At 42.3% G+C, this 20,589-nt stretch overlaps 1 protein-coding gene across 1 annotated transcript in view; it reads right to left on the reverse strand.

Annotated features, from left to right (window-relative positions):
* Window positions 1-20,589, reverse strand: part of TRMT61A (tRNA methyltransferase 61A) — a 53,178-nt gene that overhangs the window by 24,725 nt on the left and 7,864 nt on the right. The window lies entirely within an intron of this gene.

A 20,589-nucleotide genomic window follows, 5' to 3' on the forward strand; every position in this document is an offset into this window, starting at 1 on the left:
CAAATGGCTTTCCAGAATGGCTTGCCCTGTTCACACCAACCACAAATTCTTATCAGGAGTCTCTGAGAGAGAGTAAGTAACCTTTGCCTCTGCTCTGTCACTGCTCTGAAATTTTGAAGGACAGACTGCAGCACACAGGAAAAGGCCTTGGACAGCAAAGTCTGGTGACCTGGGCTCTAGACTGATAGGAGACCAATCAGTGGTTCTCCAACTATGTTTGCTATGAGGAAGGCACACTGAATTATTTACATTTGGCAGCATAACTAGGAAACTTGCACAAGAATGCATGGGTAAAGTTTCCAATAGTTCCCAGGGCAATTCCTTTGCACACATAAATCCCAGAAGACAGCTCACAGCATGCCTTTTGAGAACCACCTATATAATGGGGCCAATAACCTCTGCATCTCCTTCTCAGGGTTACAGTGAGATAGGTAACAGGAAAAACTTTGTAAACATTAAGATATCTTATAAATTGTAAAGCAATGTCCAAACATGAACACTTAATTGGGAATGAAGATTTATTCAACTGGTAGTTCACTTTTTTTTTTTGGCAAGGCAATCAGGGTTACACAGCCAGTGAGTATCATATGTCTGAGGCCAGCTTTGAACTCAGGTCCTCCTGACTCCAGGGCTGGTGCTCTATCCACTATGCTACCTAGTTGCCTCTAGGCACTTTTCTGCAAAGCTTCAAGGCTTCAAAAGCTTTGTCCTCACAAAAGGCCTGGGAGGCAGGTGTCCCGAGGATTATTGCTTCATTTAAAAAGCTCATTTTATTTTTAATTTATGGAATAAAACAAGTATTTCCATAACACAGTATAATAAAAAAAAAGATGACTGCACATAAAACTGCAATTATTACTCTATGTTACAGAGTCTCAGAGAGGCTCAGTGACTTGCTTATTAAATGGCAAAGCCAGGCCTCCATCCCAGCTCTTCTGATTTCTCCCATGGCTTTTTCTACCACACTACACTTTCTCTTATAAATCCAATTAAACAAATATCTATAAAGTATCTTCTATGATGATAACTACACTGGAAATTCCAGGCTGGGTAATAAAAATGATAATAACTGTTCAAATCTCGATTAGCACTTAAAGATTTACAAACTGGTTTGCTCACAACTTCTCTATTGAAGGAGGTAGTACAAGTTATTATTCCCATTTTACAGATGAAGACTGAGGCTCAGAGACAGCTAGTTAAATGTCAGTACTGAAACTTTCTCAAAGAGGAAGAAAACAGGCAGGGAACTGTTATCCTGGAGACCTTACTAAGTCTTGCCTTATCCTTTATCCCCCAGAAAAAGTTTGGGGATGGGGTTTTCTTTTTTCCTCCTCTAAAATAAAATTCAATTAAAAAACATTTATTAAAGAAAAAGGCAAATGGTGAAGGGAAAAGAGTCAAGGATGTATTAAGCACATGTCATACACCGAGCCTTATGGGATACAAAGAAAGGAAAAAACAAATAAACAAACTCAGCCCCTGCTCTCCAGGAGATCACAGCCTAAAGAGAAGACAACATACAAGTGACTCTGTATGAACAAGCCACAGATAAACAGAGGGAAGGCACTGGAATTAAGGGGATCAGGAAAGCTTCCTGCAGAAAGTGAGATTTTAGTTGGGACTTGAAAGAAGCCAGGAGGCAGAGATGAGGCGGGACAGAGTTGTAAGCATGGGGAGCAGCCAGGAAAAATGCCCAGAATCAGAAGACAGAGCGTCTCATGTGGGGACTAGCAATGGGTCAGTGTCCTTGGGGATAAGTATGATGCAAGAAAAGGGGAAAGAAGGGAGTGATCAGATCCAGCAGGGCTCTGGAAGCCAAACAGAAGGCTCTGTTTGATTTGATACTGAAAGTGATCAGGAGCCCCCGGAGTTCACTGCACAGGATGTGTGACACAGTCACATCAATTTGATGGCTGAGTGGCAGACGGATGGCAGTGGGCAGAAATTTGAGGCAGGCAGACCAATCAGAAGACTGCTGGATTTGGAGCTGGCGTCTCAACATTTGAATCTTTGCTCTGTGTGTCTTTAGGCAAAGTTCTTAACCTCTCTGGGCCTCAGTTTCCCCATCTTCCAAATGAAGGGGTCAGACTCCATCTTTCTCCAAGGTTTCTTCCCATTTTAAATACTATGAGGTATGACATAAAGGAAGGCTTTATATGAGGCTGTCTTAAGTATGTCTAAGATCTTTTCTAGTTCTGAAGCATAAGAAATTAGAAACTGTGGCTTGCACTGCTTGGAGGCAGATGTGGGGTGTACTGGAGCCCCATCTGGAAGTCCAATAAGTATAGATATTAATGGGGAGGTGAATGAGGGGGTGAGGAGAGAACAGTGCCACAGGGCATCTACCTGGAGGCACACAGAACTCCCTGGCCTGGGTAACTGGGGGATAGGCAGGGGAGAGGGTGGGTTCATGGAGAAGGCCCCCACGCTGATCTCTGCCAGCCGCAGTCTGCCTCTCTGCCTCCTCTCCCAGCAGGCCCTCCCTCCTGGCAGAAGGAGAGACAGATGGAACTGAAGACACAAGGAGCTGGGGGAGGGGTGATGGAGAAGTCTGCGTGTGTTGGGGGAACGGGAGGGGGGAAGACGGCAGAATTTCCCCACTCTCCACAACGGGGGCTGGGACTGAAATTCCAACCCAGGCTCCCGGCTTTGTTACAGGGCTACCCAAGGGACAAAAGAGCTGGTCTTGAGTTTCATCTCATTTTACCCCTCAAGCAAGGCCAGAAGGATTGATCTCTGGAGGGGGTCAAGAACTGCAGTATCAGAGAGCAGGTGGAATTGGCCAGCGGAATGGCATCGCTGATGTCTAACGCCAAGGGGGAACATTTTTAAAGGCCTTGAGAAGAGCATGCAATCCCTGAGTTGGAAGGGACCTCAGAGGTCATCTCCTCTAAAATGAACGGGAATCCTCTCCAAAAAAAAAAAAAATCCAAGAAAAGTGGCTGTCCTTGCTTACATCCCTCTACCAATGGTAGACAACACGCAAGCCGTTTACCCCCTCCCAAGTCCGCCTCTTCCACTCCTCAGTTGTGCCAATTATTAGGAAGCTGTTCCTGACAACATGTTAAACCTGCCTCTCTGCACCTTCCCCCACGGCCCTTCCTCCAACCCCCAGGGCTGCACAGATAAGGATTAATCCCTTTGGGGAGATTCCCCAGTGCTTTGTACTTAAAAAAAAAAAAAGTCCAAGTGGCATAGTTCACAAACAATCCAGAAATTCACATGCTTCCATACTTCCAGACACATGGTGATATATTTAACAAACAGGCCCCGTATAGGCATACACATTATATCTGTAAACACACATGCACTAGATGTGCATAAGTGTGTGAATACACACTATACAGGTATGCATACTTGCATCATGTGTATGTATTTTGTCTGTGAGCATATACATATGTGATATGCATTTATTGCGTTATATACACACATACATACATCTATCATGTGTAGTCATTTTGCAAAGTTCTCACAGGTGGCCAATAAGTAAAGAAACGAAAGCCAAGATCGGTTCTGACCTTTTGAGATCCTTTTGGATTCTGACTCTGTCACCAACATACCCGCAATTCCTGATCTTGCCACTGATACCACTACCTAAGACAAGGCCAAGGATAGATATCTGAGGCACTGGGCTAAAGACCCTTCCAAACAGATCCTACATGAAGGATCACTTGGGTCAGCCCTTTTAATCCGTTCCAGTTTCCCTGAAGGTACCATCGTCTAAACCAGCATCTCTCCATCTTGTCTAGGAAGATGGCAAGCGGGGTATTATCAAATACTTTTCTGAAATCCAGCCTGACTCTGTCTTGTCCAGCATCCCCACATCTGGTCTGGTAACCCAATTTTTGAAAAAAGGAAATAGGTTTAGTTTGTTATGACCTGCTCCTGATGAAACCACACTCTTGTGATCCCCAGTTTTGCATTCACGTCAATCTGGAGCCAGCAGTATGGGACAGTGGACAGGCAGCAGGCCTCAAAGTTAAGAAGACCTGGGTTCAAATCCCACCTTTGACCTTCTAGGCAAAATAGCTGGAGCTTCTAGAGCAAGAAGGGTGGGGGTGAAACAAGCATTTACATAGAGCCTACTCTGTGTCAGGTTGTGCTAAGCTTACAAATATTATAGATCCAGATTCCCCCTCATCCCTCAAAGAAAAAGACTACCTCCATCTGATCCTTACAACAGACCTGGGACATGGATTGTAGAGATATTACCAACCCTATTTTACAGATCAGAAACTAAGGTTCATAGAGAAGCAACCTGCTCAAGGTCACAGAAAATCAATGACAGTCAGGATTCGAATTCAGGTCTGTTAATTGTAAGTTCGGTATTCCCTGCACAGGGCTGCTAGATGACGCCATAGTGCACAGTGCCAGGCCTGGAGTCAGGAAGACTCATCTTCCTGAGTTCAAATCTGGCCTCAGATACTTACTAGCTGTGTGACCCTGGGCAAGTCACTTAACCCTCTTTGCCTCAGTTTTCTCATCTGTCAAATGAGCTGGAGAAAGAAATGACAAACCACTCCAGTATCTTTGCCAAGAAAAGCCCACATAGGGTGACAAAGAGTCAGACAGGACTGAAATGAGCGGATAATACACTCACTGCACTACGCCCCGCCACGCTGCCTCCTCATGTTTTCTGAGCTCTCCACTGTGTGGAGCCATGTGCTAGGTCCTTCAGGGGAGACAGAGTCGAACAACACTCTGACACTTGGGAGAACTCACAGTCTCACAGGGAGAATCACCTAAGGACAAGGAAAGGTCACCAATTCAGCTGCAGATCACTAATAATTAGAGAAATGCAAATTACTGGCTAACAGGACAGAAAAGGAAAATAATAAGTGCTGGAGGGGATGTAGAAAAACAGGGACATTGACACACTGTTGGCAGAGTTATAATCTACTCCAGCCAGTCTGGACAGCAACCTGGAACTACGCCCAAAGGCCTGTAAAACTGTGCATAGCCTTTGATCCAGCAATAAAACGGCTAGGTCATTACCCCAAAGAGATCAGAGAACAAGGAAAAGGGCCCACATGGACAAAAATATTCATAGCAGCTCTTTTTGGGGTGGCAAAGAAGTAGAAATTGAGGGGATGCCCATCAACTGGGGAATGGCTGAACAAGTTGTGGTATGTGGTTGTAATGGAATACTATTGTGCTAAAAAATAACAAGTGGGATGGGTTAAAAAAAAAACACCTGGGAAGACGTATGTGAACTGATGCAAAGTGAAGTGATAAGAACCAGGAGAACAATCTATACAGTAATAGCAATATAGTAAAGCTAATCAACTGCGAAAGACTTAGTTACAATTCCAGAGGACTCATCATGAAAAATGCTATCCACCTCTAGAGGTAGAACTGATAGAAACTGAGTGCAAACTGAAGCATAGATTTCTTCACTTTTTACATTTTTCTTTCTCTTTTTTCTTTTGCAACATGGCTAACGAGGAAATATGTTCTGCACGACTTCACATGTATAATGGGTATCATACTGCTTGCCTTCTCAATGGGCGGAGGAGGAACTGAAGGGGGGAGAGAATTTGGAACTCAATTATTTTTACATTTTAAACATTCATTTTTAAATTCTAAGTTTAAAAAAGACAACTTCTAAAGAAAATCAAGGCACGTTTTCAAATGCTCCTTAATAGCTCTGATATGATGTTCAATGCAAGGCGTTCCAGCCACTTCTTCCATTTATGCATTATGAAATAAGTGGAAGAGTACATAGTATGTTTAAGGAGCAGAAGGTAAATCCAGCTTGGCTACAGCAAAGAGTACGTGAAATCAATCCATTCGACTCGATGAGCAAGGCATTTATTAAGCTCCTACTATATGCCAGGCACTGTGTCGGGCACTATGTTAAGCCATTTAAAAAATATCTCATTTGACCTTCAAAACCCTGTGAGGTAGGTACTGTTTATTTTCCCAATTTTAGAGGTCAGGAAACTGAGGCAGACACTGGTTAAGTGAATTAGTCAGAGTCACACAACTAGCAAGTGTCTGAGACTGGACTTGAAATCAGGTCTTCCTAACTACAGGCCCAGCACTGTATCCAATGAGTTAACCTAGCTGCCTCAAGGTGACAGGGCTTCAGTGGGGATGCGGGCTACGTCAAAAAGAGACTGGCAGGTGTGAAACCCTGTGGAGGGAGAGACAGAGGGAAGAGTCAGACATTAGCACCAAGTCTGGGGTGACATCCTCCATGAAGCCCTTCCTGCTCACTCCAGGCTCCTACAATCCATTTCTTGAAATCTTGCAGCATCTCCTGCCTGGACAATGTAATCCAGGGACTGGTACTAGTCTACTCGCCACCTTGTTTTTCACTCTCTATCAGCTCACTAACAACAACAATAAAAGCTGGAGTTTACAAGGGCATTCTCTTCCAACAACCTTGTGAGGAAGGCAGTGAAAAATTTTTATTATCCCCATTTTATAGATAAGGAAATTGAGGCTTGGAGAACTGAAGCCATTGTCCCAAAGCCACAGAGCTAGTCAGAACCAGGACTCCAATTAAGTGTGAAACAGTGAAAAGAACCCTGGTCTTGCGACCAAGATGACCTGAACGCGACTCTGGTCTCTGTCACTTGATCTCTCGGGATCTCAGGTTCCTCATCTGTAAAATGAAGGAGTCAAACTGGCTGGCCGCCAAGGTCCCTTTTAAACTCTACCACTATGATGCTATAGTCTCCAGATTCCAAGCTCAGGTTGTTACCTTTGTTCCACATGTCACCCTGGAAACTCTCTGAGGGCAGGGTGGGTCTGATACTTCCTGGTAAACACATCCAGATTGAGCACAGTGTAGGAGAACTGGCAAATGCCTGCAGATGGATTAATGATGCCACCTGCCAGTCTGAAGGGGGCTTTTAACTTTCAAAAAAATTATTCTACGCATTCTGTAATCAAATCAACACTATGACTGCCTCTGAAAAAAGAATGTCCATCAACTGTTTCACTCCCCATCCCTGTGACTCCCTCAACCCTGGCTTCTCTCCCCCTTACTCTCTCTCTCCTCTCTCTTTACTTCCCTTTTCCTTCCTCTGTCTTCTCTTCCCTCCTCTCCCCTTCCATCTTTCCTTTACTATTTCCTTTTTTCTCCCTTCTTCCTCTCCTCTCCCTCCTCTTTTCTCCCCCCTCTCTCTCCCTGTTCCCTCTCTGCTTCCCCCTTCTCCATTCTCCTCTTCCTTTCCTTCCTTCCTTTCTCTCCCATCGTCCCTCTGTCCCTTCCCCCTCTCTCCAACACCCAGGCAAACAGGCAAAGCCAGAGTTGCTATACTCAATTTACAGATGAGGAATCAAACTCTTCTGAGAGCTTGAGCAGGGTCACACCTGGAGGTGCAGGACTGAGATGATAAGACCCAGCATTTCCTTGACTCCTAGGCCAGAGCTCTTTAAACTGGTACTGCCGGACCTGCAAATGGAGATGACCCAGGAATCCTGCTATAGACACTGTTGGGATTACTGGTCCGAATTATGCCTCATGGCTATACTGGCAGGTTCTGGAGACCAGACAGTTCCTCCCTGCCCCAGGTTACAGGCTGTTCCCTTTGGGCAACATGGAAGCAAAAGACTCTGGGTATGAGTCCAGTCTCTGTTCTCTGGAAGAACATTTAAATATGGAATTGGGACCTGGGTTCAAATCTTCCTTCTGCTGCTTCCTATCTGTGAGACTTTAGGCAAGCTCCTTCCCCCTTACAGATATCAGTTTCTTTATCTGTAAAATTGGAAGACTGGAACAGACTAGAATCAGAAGTGGGGAACCTGTGGTCTCAAGGCCATGTGTGGCCCTCTAGGTCCTCAAGCGTGGCCCTTTGACGGAATCCAAACTTCACAGAACAAATTTAAGGATTAGATAATTTCTAAAAGGTTCTTTGTTCCATAGGGAACTGTGACCCACTCCCTAGACCTTAGCCTCAGCCGGTTATAGTTTTCCCCATCATGGAAATAGAGATGATGTTTTAGTGCCACAGATGAGCTCTGGTGGTGCCTAGCACTGCCTCCCCCCTCCTCCAGGAAGTTTAAGAGTATCAGCTCAGTCCTAATTTGCTGTGTGATGTTGGGTACTTTTCCAGTCCTCAATTTTCTCCTCTGTTAACAAGGATGTGGGCAGTTAGGTGGCGCAATGGATAGAGCACCGGCCCTGAAGTCAGGAGGACCTGAGTTCAAATCTGGCCTCAGACCAAACACTTGACACTTACTAGCTGTGTGACCCTGGGCAAGTCACTTAACCCCAACCGCCTAAAACTTAAAAAACAAAAAAACAAAAAACCAAGGATGAGAAGGAAGACTGTAGAATAATGGGAAGAACACCAGGTTTGAAGTCTGGAGACCTTGAAATGAGAGCAGAGAGCACTGGGCCTGAAAGACAGAGACCCAGGTTCTATTGTCACCTTGGATGAGTTATTTCCTTTCTTCAGGTCTCAGTTTCCTAATCTGTAAAGTGAAGGTTTGGGATTTTGACCCAGATGATCCCTAAAGACCCTTTCAGCTCTCATGCTCTATCATTAATATGATTCTAAAAGTCCTTTTTAGGTTTGACAATAGGTCTCTCTTGAGAGTTCTGGCTCTACTGCTGACTAGCTATCTGACCTTGAGCACGTTAACTACCCGTATTCTAAATTTCTTATCACACAGGGTGGTTGTTGTAAGGATAAGATGGATATCGAGCACCTCCCATGCCAAAAGCACTATGCAAATAGGGGAGACTGTCACTACCAGTTCCACAAGGAAACATTTCAAGCTTTCCCAGTAAGCACAGGAGCAACGCCACCTTGTTACTGGCAATATCAGCAAGAAAAGACAGAGATCAAAGGCATAAACCCAAATAAAGAGGAGACAAAACCATCCCCATGTGCTAAAGACACAGTGGTTTAGTACTTGGAAAATATTAAGAGAACTGGCAAAAAGCCTGAGACAATTAATAGTTTCAGTAAAGTAAAAGGACACAAATCGAACCCACAAAATCAATAGCATTTCCACGTAGCAACAAAATTCAAAACCCAGGAGGAACAGAGAGGGAAGCTTTGTTCACAAGAACTACAAAGTGCATAAAATATCTAGACGTCTATCTACATGGGAACACTCAAGACCTGCGGAGATGCAATTACACAAAGAAATAGGGAATGACATCAACTGCTCAAAGGACAGAGTTCACGAAGGGACCATACCAACACGATAAAAACGATTCTACACCAAATCAATCACACAGATTTAGTGGATACCGACCAAATTAACAAGAGTATATTTTAGACAGCTGGACAAAATAATAACAGAAATTCATTTGAAAAATCAAAAGGTCTAGAACACGTTTCCCACCCCTGGTCTAGAATCTTAAAGGAAATAATGAAGGGGAAAAAAAGTAGGAATAAAGGAGGAATAACATTTCTGGACACTTCCTAGCTGTGTGACCGTGGGCAAGTCACTTAAACCTCTGTTGTTAGCCTTAATTCACGGAGAAGGAAATGGTAAGCCACACCAGTATCTTTGCCAAGAAAACTCCATGGACAGTATGGTCCATAGGGTCAAGAAGAGTCAGCTACAACTGAACAACAGATTCCAAAAGTACCTGGTCAAAGAGAAAATACTGCAAGCAGCCAGAAAGAAACAATTTAAATATCTTGAAACCACAGTCAGGATTACACAGGACCTTGGAGCTTCTGCATTAAAAGACTGTAAGGCGTGGAATGTGATACTGGATTACAACCAAGGATCAACTACCCAGTGAAAATGAGCACCATCTTTCAGGGGAGGAGATGGATATTCAACAAAATAGGGGACTTCCAAACCTTCCTGATAAAAAGACCAGAGCTCAACAGAAAAGTTGATCTTCAAATATAAGACTCAAGAGAGACATAAAAAGGTAAACAGGACAGAAAGAAACAACTTTGTTATTAATAAGGGCAAACTGTTTACATCCCTACAGGGAAGATGTAACTCTTGAGAACTGTATTGTTATTATATCATGTTAAAGGGGTATACACAAAGGGGGTGGGTATAAGTTGAATTTGGTGTAATGATAAAAAAAAATCTAATCAAGTAGGTTAAATGGATCCAAGTAAATGGATTAATCTGATCTAAGAAAAAGGAAAGGAGGAGCAGACAAGGGTAAATTACAGTACAGGAACAGGCACAAAAACCTATTCCAGCAGATGGAAAGAAGGGAGGGAGATGAGCATTGTTTGAACCTTACTCTCATCAGATTTGGCTCAAGAAGAGAATAACATAATCAGTTAGGTACTAATATTAATAGACTTAACCCTTCTCAGCAATACAAGGATCTAAGACATCTCCAAAGGCCTCATGATGAAAAAATGCTATCCACATCCAAAGAAAGAACTACGGAGTTTGAATGTAGATTGAAGCATACTATTTGCTGTTTTTTTTCTTCTGTTGTGTTTTGTTTCCACTTTCTGGTGGTTCTTCCTATTGGTTCTAATTCTTACTTACAACATCACTAATGTGAAAATATGTTTAATAGGAATGTATATGTATAGCCTATATCAGATTGCATGCCGTCTTGGGGAGGGAGGTGGGAAGGGAGGGGGAGAAAAATTTAAAACTCAGAAGCTTATGGAAGTGAGTGCTGATAAATCAAAATAAATTAATTTTTAAAAAAAGAAAAAAATAATTGAGGAAACTGAGGCAGACAAAGATTAAGTGACTTGTCCAGGGTCACAGAGCTAGTGTCTGAGGCTCTATTTGAACTCGGGTCTCTCTGATGCCAGTTCCAGCACTCTACCACCTGACTATATCAAAATAAAATCAAAATGAATAAGGGACCAGAATATTAAAAATCATGTACTATAAAAAAATTAGAAGAGAACCCAATCAGGCACCTTTCTTAGTTATGGCTATTAGGAGAATTCTTAATTAAACAAAGGAAAGAGGTAATCACAGAAGAAAGGCAAAATAGATAATTTTGACTCTATGAAGTCGAAAAGCTTTTTCAGGAACAAAATCAGTGTAATGAAGACAAGAACAGATGAGGTCAAATGGGAAAGAATCATTACATCAGATATTGGTATTTCTTATCCAAGACACAAAAATGTAACACTGAACTGAGTGACGGTCAGGGAGAGGGGTTTTGGTTTGGAAATGAGCTTAGTTAGGAAGTTAAGCCATAGGTAAATAGACATACAGACCCTTTTCACTTCAAATAATGGGTCCTGGGAACTACTCATCTGTCAGAACATCAGGGCTCCAGGGTAGCAACACAGGAGATGAAAGGGTTAAGTCAAAACAACTTGGAGATTTCATCTCACAACAAGTAAACTGGTAAAGGAGACAAAGGATACCAATAACCAATGTTGGAGGCATGTGGAAAAATAGGCACAAGAAAAAAATTAATGATAGAACCTGTCAAGATATTAGGAGACACCCTGTTTTTCCAGAGGTAAGGCCCAGCAAGCAGGCTGTGCCCTGATCTCACCTCTGGCAAAATCACATAATTATTGTATTGCGTTGACCAGCACCAGGCGTTCTCTGGGCTCACACAAGCACTGGACAAACTTGGACAAGTTCTGGTCATGAAAGCCTGCTATGAATCAAACTTGCCTCATTGTTGCCTTTACCCTTCATTGTTAAGGGCTACAGCTCACTGGGTAGCCATAAGTGTAAGTATTGAGATCTGCCTACACTAAAGGGGGGTCCGTCCCCCCCCACTAGACACAGGGCTCCTACACGTGTCCTTGCTTGCAAGCTGTTTCTCTCACTTTGAAATTAAACTTCTGTTTGATTCTTGACTCTCCAGGCTCTACTCTGCTTTGTTCAGGCTCCAGCCACCCACAGTTAGAGACAAACCATTCAGGAAACCAATTTAGCAGCATGCTAAGAGAGTAAAATGTCCACTCCCTTTGATCTTTTGACATTGCCAGTTATATATCCACCAAGGAGGTGAAAGAATGATCTCACATACTCCAAAATATTTAGTAGCAGCACTTTGGGTATTAGTCAGTAATTGGAAACAAAGAAGACATCCACTGACTGGCAAATGGCTAAACAAACTGTGGTATGTGAATGTGATAGAATGCAGGGTGTTTTAAGCTATTAAAGACTTAAACAGCAGAAAATTTTTGGGAAACTCTCTATTACAATGAAAATGAACACTAATGCATTGTTGGTGGAGCTGTGAACTGATCCAACCATTCTGGAGAGCAACTTGGAACTATGTCCAAAGGACCATAAAACTGTCCCTTTGACCCAGCAATATTGTGCTTCTAGGGCTGTATCACAAAGAGATCATAAAAACAAGAAAAGCACCCACATGTACAAAAATATTCATAGCAGCTCTTTTTGTGGTGGCCAAGAATTGGAAATTGAGGGGATGCCCATCGACTGGAGAATGGATAAACAAGGTGTGGTATATGAATGTAATGGAATACTATTGTGTTATAAGAAATGATGAACAGGCAGACTTCAGAAAAACCTGAAAAGACTTTGTATGGACTGATGCTGGGTGAAGTGAGCAGAAGCAGGAGAACATTGTACACAGGAACAGCCACACTGTGCAATGACTGACTTTGACAGACTTAGCTCTTCTCAGCAATGCAAGGATCTAAGGTAACTCCAAAAGACTCACGATGGAAAAAGCTATACACATATCCAGAGAAAGAACTATGGAATCTGAGTGCAGATAGAAGCATACTATTTGCTCTCCTTTTCTCTTATTGTTTTGTTTTGATTCTTCTTTCTCATGGTTCCTCCCGTTGGTTCTAATTCTTCTTTACATCATGACTAATGTGAAAATATGCTTAATATGAATGTATAAATAGAGCCTTTATCAGATTGCATACTGTCTTGGGGAGGGGGAGAAAATTTAAAACTTAAAATCTTATGGAATTGAATGTTGAAAACCAAAAACTAATTTAAAAATTGTTTAATAAAAAAAAAGAAACAATGAAAATGAAGATGACAAAGAAGTATGGAAAGACTTCTATGAACTGATGCAAAGTGAAGTAAACAGAACTAAAACAATGTACATGATGGCAACTATGGAAACAGAATCAAAACCGAGTGCTGTGAAATTAGAATGGACCAGCTTGGTCTTAGGAATGAGACATAAGGATACATCCAGCTCCCTTCTTTGGAGGATTTTGGAATCAATCAATCAAAAACATTTATTAAGTGCTTACAATGTGGCAGGTAGGAGGCAGCTAGGTATCTGGGTCTGGAGTCAAGAAGAGCAGAGTTCAAATCCAGCCTCAGATATTTACTAGCTGTGTGACCCTGGGCAAGTCACTTAAACCTCTGTTGTTAGCCTTAATTCACTGGAGAAGGAAAGGCAAACCACACCTGTATCTTTGCCAAGAAAACCCCATGGACAGTATGGTCCATAGGGTCAAGAAGGGTCAGTTACAGCTGAACAACCAAAGTCCCATGCACTGTGCTAAGGGCAAAAGATAGTCCCTGCCCCCAAGGAGTTTACAATCTAAAGGGAGGGGAAGGGATAGACCACCAACACACAGCTTTCCAGTAGGGTAAGCTCATCACCAGAAATCTCATTATCTTGGAGACTGACTGGCTTGTATACAATTCTTTGCCTTAGTCTTCCTCATGGTGTAATAAGTTCCTTGAGGGTAGGGACCGTCTTTTGCCTCTTTTTTTGTCCCCAGCACTTTTACCAGAGTGCCTGGTAATAACAGGGGCTTAATAAATGTTTACTGACTATTGATTACCTAAGGTGCTGTGTTGATTAATTTTGCAGTTTTTTCCTTTCTTTTTTATTCTTGGTTATAATAAATGTCTCTTTCAGAGGGCGAGTGAGGAAGAATATATCAAAAAAAATAAGGTAATGTAAAAACAAGACAACAACAAACTTTTTTAAAAAATCATGACTGTTTTTCAGGCAGATCTGGGATATTTTTTTTCCCCTTATCAAAGTGAGGACACTCAGGAGGGGAGCCCTAGGTTCATAAGGGTGCCGAAGGCAATTCTTCCAAATGCTCCCAATAAAGCTTGGCTGGAAGCAAGATTATAATCCTCATTCTGTAAAGGAGGAAACTGAGTCCCACTGAGGGACACTGACTCCAAATTACAGGAGTGTTAGGCAAAGCTGGGAGGAAGGCCTACATCTCCAGACTGTCAGCCATATTGCTGTAGACTAGAAGGAAGATTCCCTCAGTTGTGAGAAATGATTTAGAATTCATAATTGCAACATCAAAAGCTTCTAACACCAGTTAAAAAAAAATACAAGACAGAGCTTCCCACAAGTGCAGGGTGACCCTGGGGCTGGGGCTTCTATCTGAACAAGCATTGTTCTAAGCCCTCATCATTATTCCAATCCCTCCCACTACTCAGTCACCCCTTTCTTCCTTCAAGGGCCTCAACTCGGAGAAGCTGGCTGAGTAGAAAGGGAAAAGCTCTCCGCACTCCTTCCTTGAGTGACTAATTCCTCTTTTGAAACCCAGGTCCCAATCTATCTCAGAGTCAGGCAAGGCCAGTTTGGGCAAGGGCTGCCCCAAGAAGGATTGGCCTCCTCTGCCATTTTAGTATGCTTAAGAGTACACAGGCATCTTTATCATGCTGTAATGGAAAATGCCCTGACATGGGAATCAGAAAATCCAGGTTAAAATCCCACCTGTATCACAAATTTAGGCATGTCACTTCCTCTGTCCAGAGCTCAGTTTCCCTAGCTGAAAAATGACAGGGCTTAGATTAGAAGATCTCTATGATCTCTTATCAGTAATGAGGATGTGACAGGGAAGCAAGGCTCTGTTTGTTATCTGGAAACAGACATGTCCAAGCTGTAGGCCCTATGGCCATGGCCATTTTGCTGTGCGCTCACTACCCCTGGGAATCACAGCAGTGGAGCTAGGAGGTTCATTTTAATTCTGTCATGTGCCTCCCAGTGAGAGCCCCACAAGCCCAGCCTCAGGTCTTAACTGAATGACACCACAAGCCTGAGCTCCCTCTCTAAAATCCAGCTTGGTTCTAATGGGATATAGTGATGCTAGGGTAGAAAAATATCCAGGCTGGGAGCTGAGACGCGGCTTCAAGTCCTAACTCTGCCCCTCACTTGCTGTGTGACCTTGGGCAAATCAATTTCCCTCTTTGGGCCTCAGTTTTCCCTTCTTAAAAAATAAGATGATTGCATTAGATTATCTTTAAGGTCCCTACCATCTGGGGACAACCTATACTCCAGGGTTCCCTTCCCACCCTCACATATATTATGCAAAGTACTTCCAGCGCTGACATTCTGTGCTTCTCTTTGATAAAGGAGAGACAGCCCTTCTACCCCATCAAAAGCCTTTTCTACTCTAAATTCACTCTCCCCAACACACCACATTACAATCCTCAACAGGAAAAGCAAGATAACAACAGATCTCAAACAAAGGACCTATTCAATGCTCCCGTCACTAGCAAAACCAAACCATCTTTTTAAAGGGACCATGCCAGCTTAGAAATACCCCTCAGAGCAGAAAGGGATAAGCTTTAGCCAAAGCACTTTAGTAAAAAGCCCCAGGAGCCTAAATCTCCTCACTAATGTTTGCTCTACAGATAGTAGCAGTATCTGCTCACAGTGTGTGACTAGGAGGCAAGGCTCTATCCATTATCCACAGACAGATCTGACCAAGCAGTAGGCCAGGGCCATTTTGCTACATGCTCACTGCCCAAGAGAACCACACAATTGGAGCTGGGAGTGCCCTTGAAATATAGACTGGAGCTGGAAAGGGCTTTAGAAATCATATAGCCCAACTCCCTTATTTTACATGGGGAAAAACTGAGAAGAGACTGTCCCAAGGTCATATAGTTAAGCCAGATCTCCAAACTCTAAATACAATGGGATTCTTCTCTCCTCTTCTGTCTTCTCTCTTTCCCTCTCCCTTTCCTTCCCCCTCTCTGCCCTCACTCCATGTATAGCCAAGCCTAGACTGTGTCCATAGTACTTTAGACCAGGAGCTCTCGCCCTGCCACAAAATCTCACAGCTGCAGGGGACCCCTACTAGGTCATATTCCAACCTGTCCCTGAGCAGTAAATCCCATCTCTGACATCCCCAACAAGCTATCACCCAAAATCTGCTTGAAGAACTCTGGTGATAGGGAGCTCACTACTCAGCATGGATGCATGATATAGTAGTGACGGGAGACTTCAATTACGCAGACATGTGCGGGTGCTCTCGCTGCCAACAGCAGAGGAGATGACACATTCTTGGCTTGACTTTGGAATTTCATTCTTCAAAAGATGGAGGAAACAATAAAGGAAACTACTATTCTGGATCTAGTGTTAACGAAGGATGAGAAAACTAGTTGCTGGAATAGAAACAGTTAGACCTTGGAGATAAGTGACCGTTTTGTCCTAGACTTTTTGAAAGAGAAGGATTCATCTGACAGACACACTAGATCTGGGGAAAGCAGCTATCAAAAGATTTGCAGAAAGACCACTAGGATCCCATGACCTAAAATTCTACAGTAGAATTTACAGAACCACAGATTTACAGCTGGAAAGGTCCTTCCAGATCGCCTAGCCCCAGGGGTTCTTAATTTTTTTTTTGTATCATGGATGCCTTTGGTAGACCAGTAAAACCTACAGACTCCTCAAAATGTTTTTAAATGCATAAAATAAAACATGTAGGATTATAAAAGAAATCAGCCATACTGAAATAGTTATCAAAATATGATATTTTTTACCAAACATGTTCATGGGCTCCAGATGAAGAACCCCTGACCTGGTTCAACCTCCTCAATTTACAGGGAACGTAAAGTGACCTGATGTGCCCAAGGTTACACAGGTATAAAAGAGCAGTCAGTATTTGGACCTAAGTAACCTAATTCCAAGTCCATCAGGCCAGGAGAGAAGGCAAGAATGAAATTCTGAAGACACAAAGAGAAACAATTCTGACAAAGAATAGTGGGGACAGTGGGTTAAAGAGACCAGTTGTGGGTAACAGATGACTCGTCCGCCAGTTGTGGATAACAGATGTCTCGTCCACCAACTTAGAGAAGATAGAAAAAGAGAGCATGTAACTGAAATTGACCATGAAAACACAGCATGGTCCTTGTAAGAATCACAGGCAGGAACACTGAAGCTCAGAATGTGCAGAGGTTGGTGAGGAATGTTAAGGGCAGCGTTCCGTGGTGGGAGAAAGGAGGAGGCTCAAAGTAGGGACCAGATCACTGTCTGAGGTGAACAGAAGCATGATGATAAGAAAGCTCAACTCTTTTTTGTTCTATGTCTAAGAGAATGAATGGTCACAAAAATGGCTAACAGGGAGCTGAATTCCCAAATAAATGGGACAATACTGAGGGAGTCCCTAAGCCGTCCTCTAGTGACCAAACCCAGTGGAGTCCATCTCAAGAGCTTGAAAGAAGCCATGGATACCCAGTGAAGTTCAGTATAATCCTGAATGAAAAATAAGTGACATTTAATGAACTGAAAAACTTTCAGGTATTTATGATAAAAAAAAAAAAAGACCAGAACTCAACAGCAAATCTGACACTTAAGATTCAGGAGAATCATAAGGTAAATATCCAAGACCAATCATAAGGGACTCCATAAGGTCAAACTGTCTACTTATATGTGAAAATGTTATCAGTACTCTTAAGACTGTCATCATACTTAGGTAGTTTAAAAGAAAGGCCTGGGCTGAGCTGAGTAAAATGGGTTGATTCTAAAAAATAAAACTGGGCAGGGAGAGGTAAAAAGGAGCAATTATCTCATACAAATGAGGCATGAAAGGAAGAGGAAGAACTGATACAGAAGAAGCAAGTGAAAGTGGAGGGCAGGCAGTGTTGGAACCTTACTCTCAACAGAATTGGGTTAAAGAGAGAACAAACCACATATCATCTAGAAGGGTATAAAAGTCTTCTAAATTTATAAAGAAATAAGAGGGCAGGGCAAGGGGACAGGATGAGGGAGGGACTTTTAGAAGGGCGGGCAGATTAAAGAACTGGAGGGGAAGGGAAGAGGATAATGGTTAGAAATAAATCAGACCAACCAATTTTTTTCAACCATTTTGGAGAGCAATCTGTAATTATACCCAAAGAGTTATTAAACTGCCTTTTGATATAGTAATACCATATTAGGTCTGTTTCCCAAGGTGATTAGGGAAAAGTGGGGAAAAAACCCTATATGTTCTAAAATATTAACAACAGCTTTCTTTGTGGTGGCAAAGAACTACAAATTGTGGGGATGCCTATCAATTGGGGAATGGCTGAACAAGTTGTGATATATGACTGTAATGGAATACTATCCTGCTATAAAAAACGATGAGCACGGGGGAAGCTACATGGCACAGTGGATAGAGTACTGGCCCTGGAGTTAGAGGATTTGAGTTCAAATCCGACCCCAGATACTTGCTTACTAGCTCTGTGACCCTAGGCAAGTCACTTAACCCTATTGCCTAGCCAAAAAAAAGAAAAAAAAAAGAAACGATGAGCTCATTGATTTTAGAAAACCATGGAAAGACTTGCATGAAATAATGAAGGGGCAAAATGAGAGGAACCAAAAACACTGTACACAGTAACAACAATATTGTTTTAAGAACAACTTTGAGTAACTAAGTTATTTTGATTATTAAAAATATCCAAATTAACTACAAAGAACCTATGAAGGAAAATGCTATCTGCCTCCTGAGAAAGAACTAATAGAAGTATGTATAGCATGGCTTTACACACACACACACACACACCCCCATATATATATATGTATATATTTGTATCCAATGGTAGCCATCTCTAAAGCAGGGGAGGAGGGAGGGAAAAAATATAAAAAGTACACAGCAGAGAATGAAAGAAAATGCAGAAGAAAGAATATAAAGCAGAGTATCTTTGAAAACAATGAGCAGTACTTATTCTACAGTTTTTCAAAAAAAAGGAAACAGGGTAAAATGTAAATTCATGGTTTTATAGTGAATCTTCTTTTTAGGTTGTGCTGTGTGTACATGGAAAGGTGTTTTTTTTCCTTTAAGTTAAAAATGCATAAAAAATTAAAAAAGAAGCAGCAGCAATGAAGATGATTTCCTGAACCACTGTCAGTGATCTCTGAAAGGTCATGGACAAGAGGAATAGCAGAAGGTTAGAAAAGGATGAATGTCCCAATTTTAAAAAAAAAACAACCCAAAAAACCAGAGAGTAAAATCTGGCCTTAACAGGCCGAGAACTTGACTTTAATTCCTGGCAAAATCTAGAATACATCAATAAAGAGATGTCTGCTGAAATGCAGAAAGGAAAGTGAATGGGTCATGCCAGGCTAACCTCGTTCCTAGCCCTGCCAATGGAGAGCTCGGGAGAGTGTTCATATAGCTGATCTAGACTTCAACAAAGCATTTGACAGTTTCTGATGACATCTTTGTGGACAAGATGGAGAGACAAGAGCTAATAAATAAGAATTCAGGACTTCTTGAATGGCTGTTCCTGGAAAATTATTAATAGTTTGATATCGCCTTGGAGATGTTTATATCTGAGTGTCCTTATATGAAGCCATCCTTAGTCCTGTGCTGTTCAATATTTTATCAAGGATTTGGATGAAGGCAAAGATGAAATATGCTTATCAAATCTGGAGATGACAAAGGCAGGAGGGACAGCTAACTCGCTGTATGAGGGAGTTAGCATGCAAAAAAAATCTTGATAGGGTAAAATGATGTGATAATAAAATTAAGTTTTACACAGATACATGTCAAGGTCAAAATACCAACTTCCCAAGCACAGAACTGGCCAGACAATAGTCCCTGTGAAAAAAGATCTGCTGATTTTAGTGGACCACAAGCTCATGAACTCTACAATTATCATATGGTAGCACCAAGAGAGGCATAGGGGTCCAGAACATGAAAATAGTCCCACTATATTCTCCCCAGGTCAGACCATAGAGTTCAATTCTGGACGCTACAGTTTGGGAACAACTTGGATAAGCTAGAGTAGATCCAAAGGAGGGAGATCAGGGAGGAAACTCACGATCATGCTATGCAACTATTAGTCAGCTGAGCTGTCTGACAGATGGATGAGTAAGTGAAAACTCCCATAACCCACCACCCAATCTAGCTGGCCCTAGGCCATGTTCTGCATTATATCCAGTTTTCCACCAGGACAGCAGGGTCTCTTCTCCCCCACCCCAGCAACTTTATACCTCTCTCTGAAGTAACATAAGAGAAATCAATACTACTTCATTTTTTTCTATTCTTAGCACGTCTCAGTCAACACTACTGATCAGATCAGGACTACCATCGCTTCTGGAAAGGGCCAACAATCTGCCCTACGGCTCCAATTACGAGCCCTGTGGCTCCTTTCCCTGGCCACCATTCTTCTGCATGTGCTGGGAGTTCCTAATAGAGTGTAGGCTTCTTGAATACAAGTCCTAGATCACTTTTATATATGTATCTCTGGTATACAATAGGGCCTCAAGAAATGTCTCCCCTCCCTTTCCTCTTCTCTCATTGCTTCTCTCCACATCTCCTTCCTTCTCTATCTCCTCTCCATTTCTATCATTCCTTCTGTTTCCTCTCCATTTCTCTTTCATTGCTTCTCCTCTCTTTTGTTCTCTTTTTTTCTCCATCTCTAATTCCCCTTGTCTTCTCTCCATCTCTCTCCCTTTCTTTCACACCTTCTGTCCTCTTCTCCATCTTTCTTCCTTTCATAATTTCCTTTCTCCTACCTGAATGCAGG

This window comes from Phascolarctos cinereus, unplaced genomic scaffold (assembly GCF_003287225.1).
Source record: "Phascolarctos cinereus isolate Bilbo 61053 unplaced genomic scaffold, phaCin_HiC Scaffold_2;HRSCAF=192, whole genome shotgun sequence".
Lineage (NCBI taxonomy): Eukaryota > Metazoa > Chordata > Mammalia > Diprotodontia > Phascolarctidae > Phascolarctos > Phascolarctos cinereus.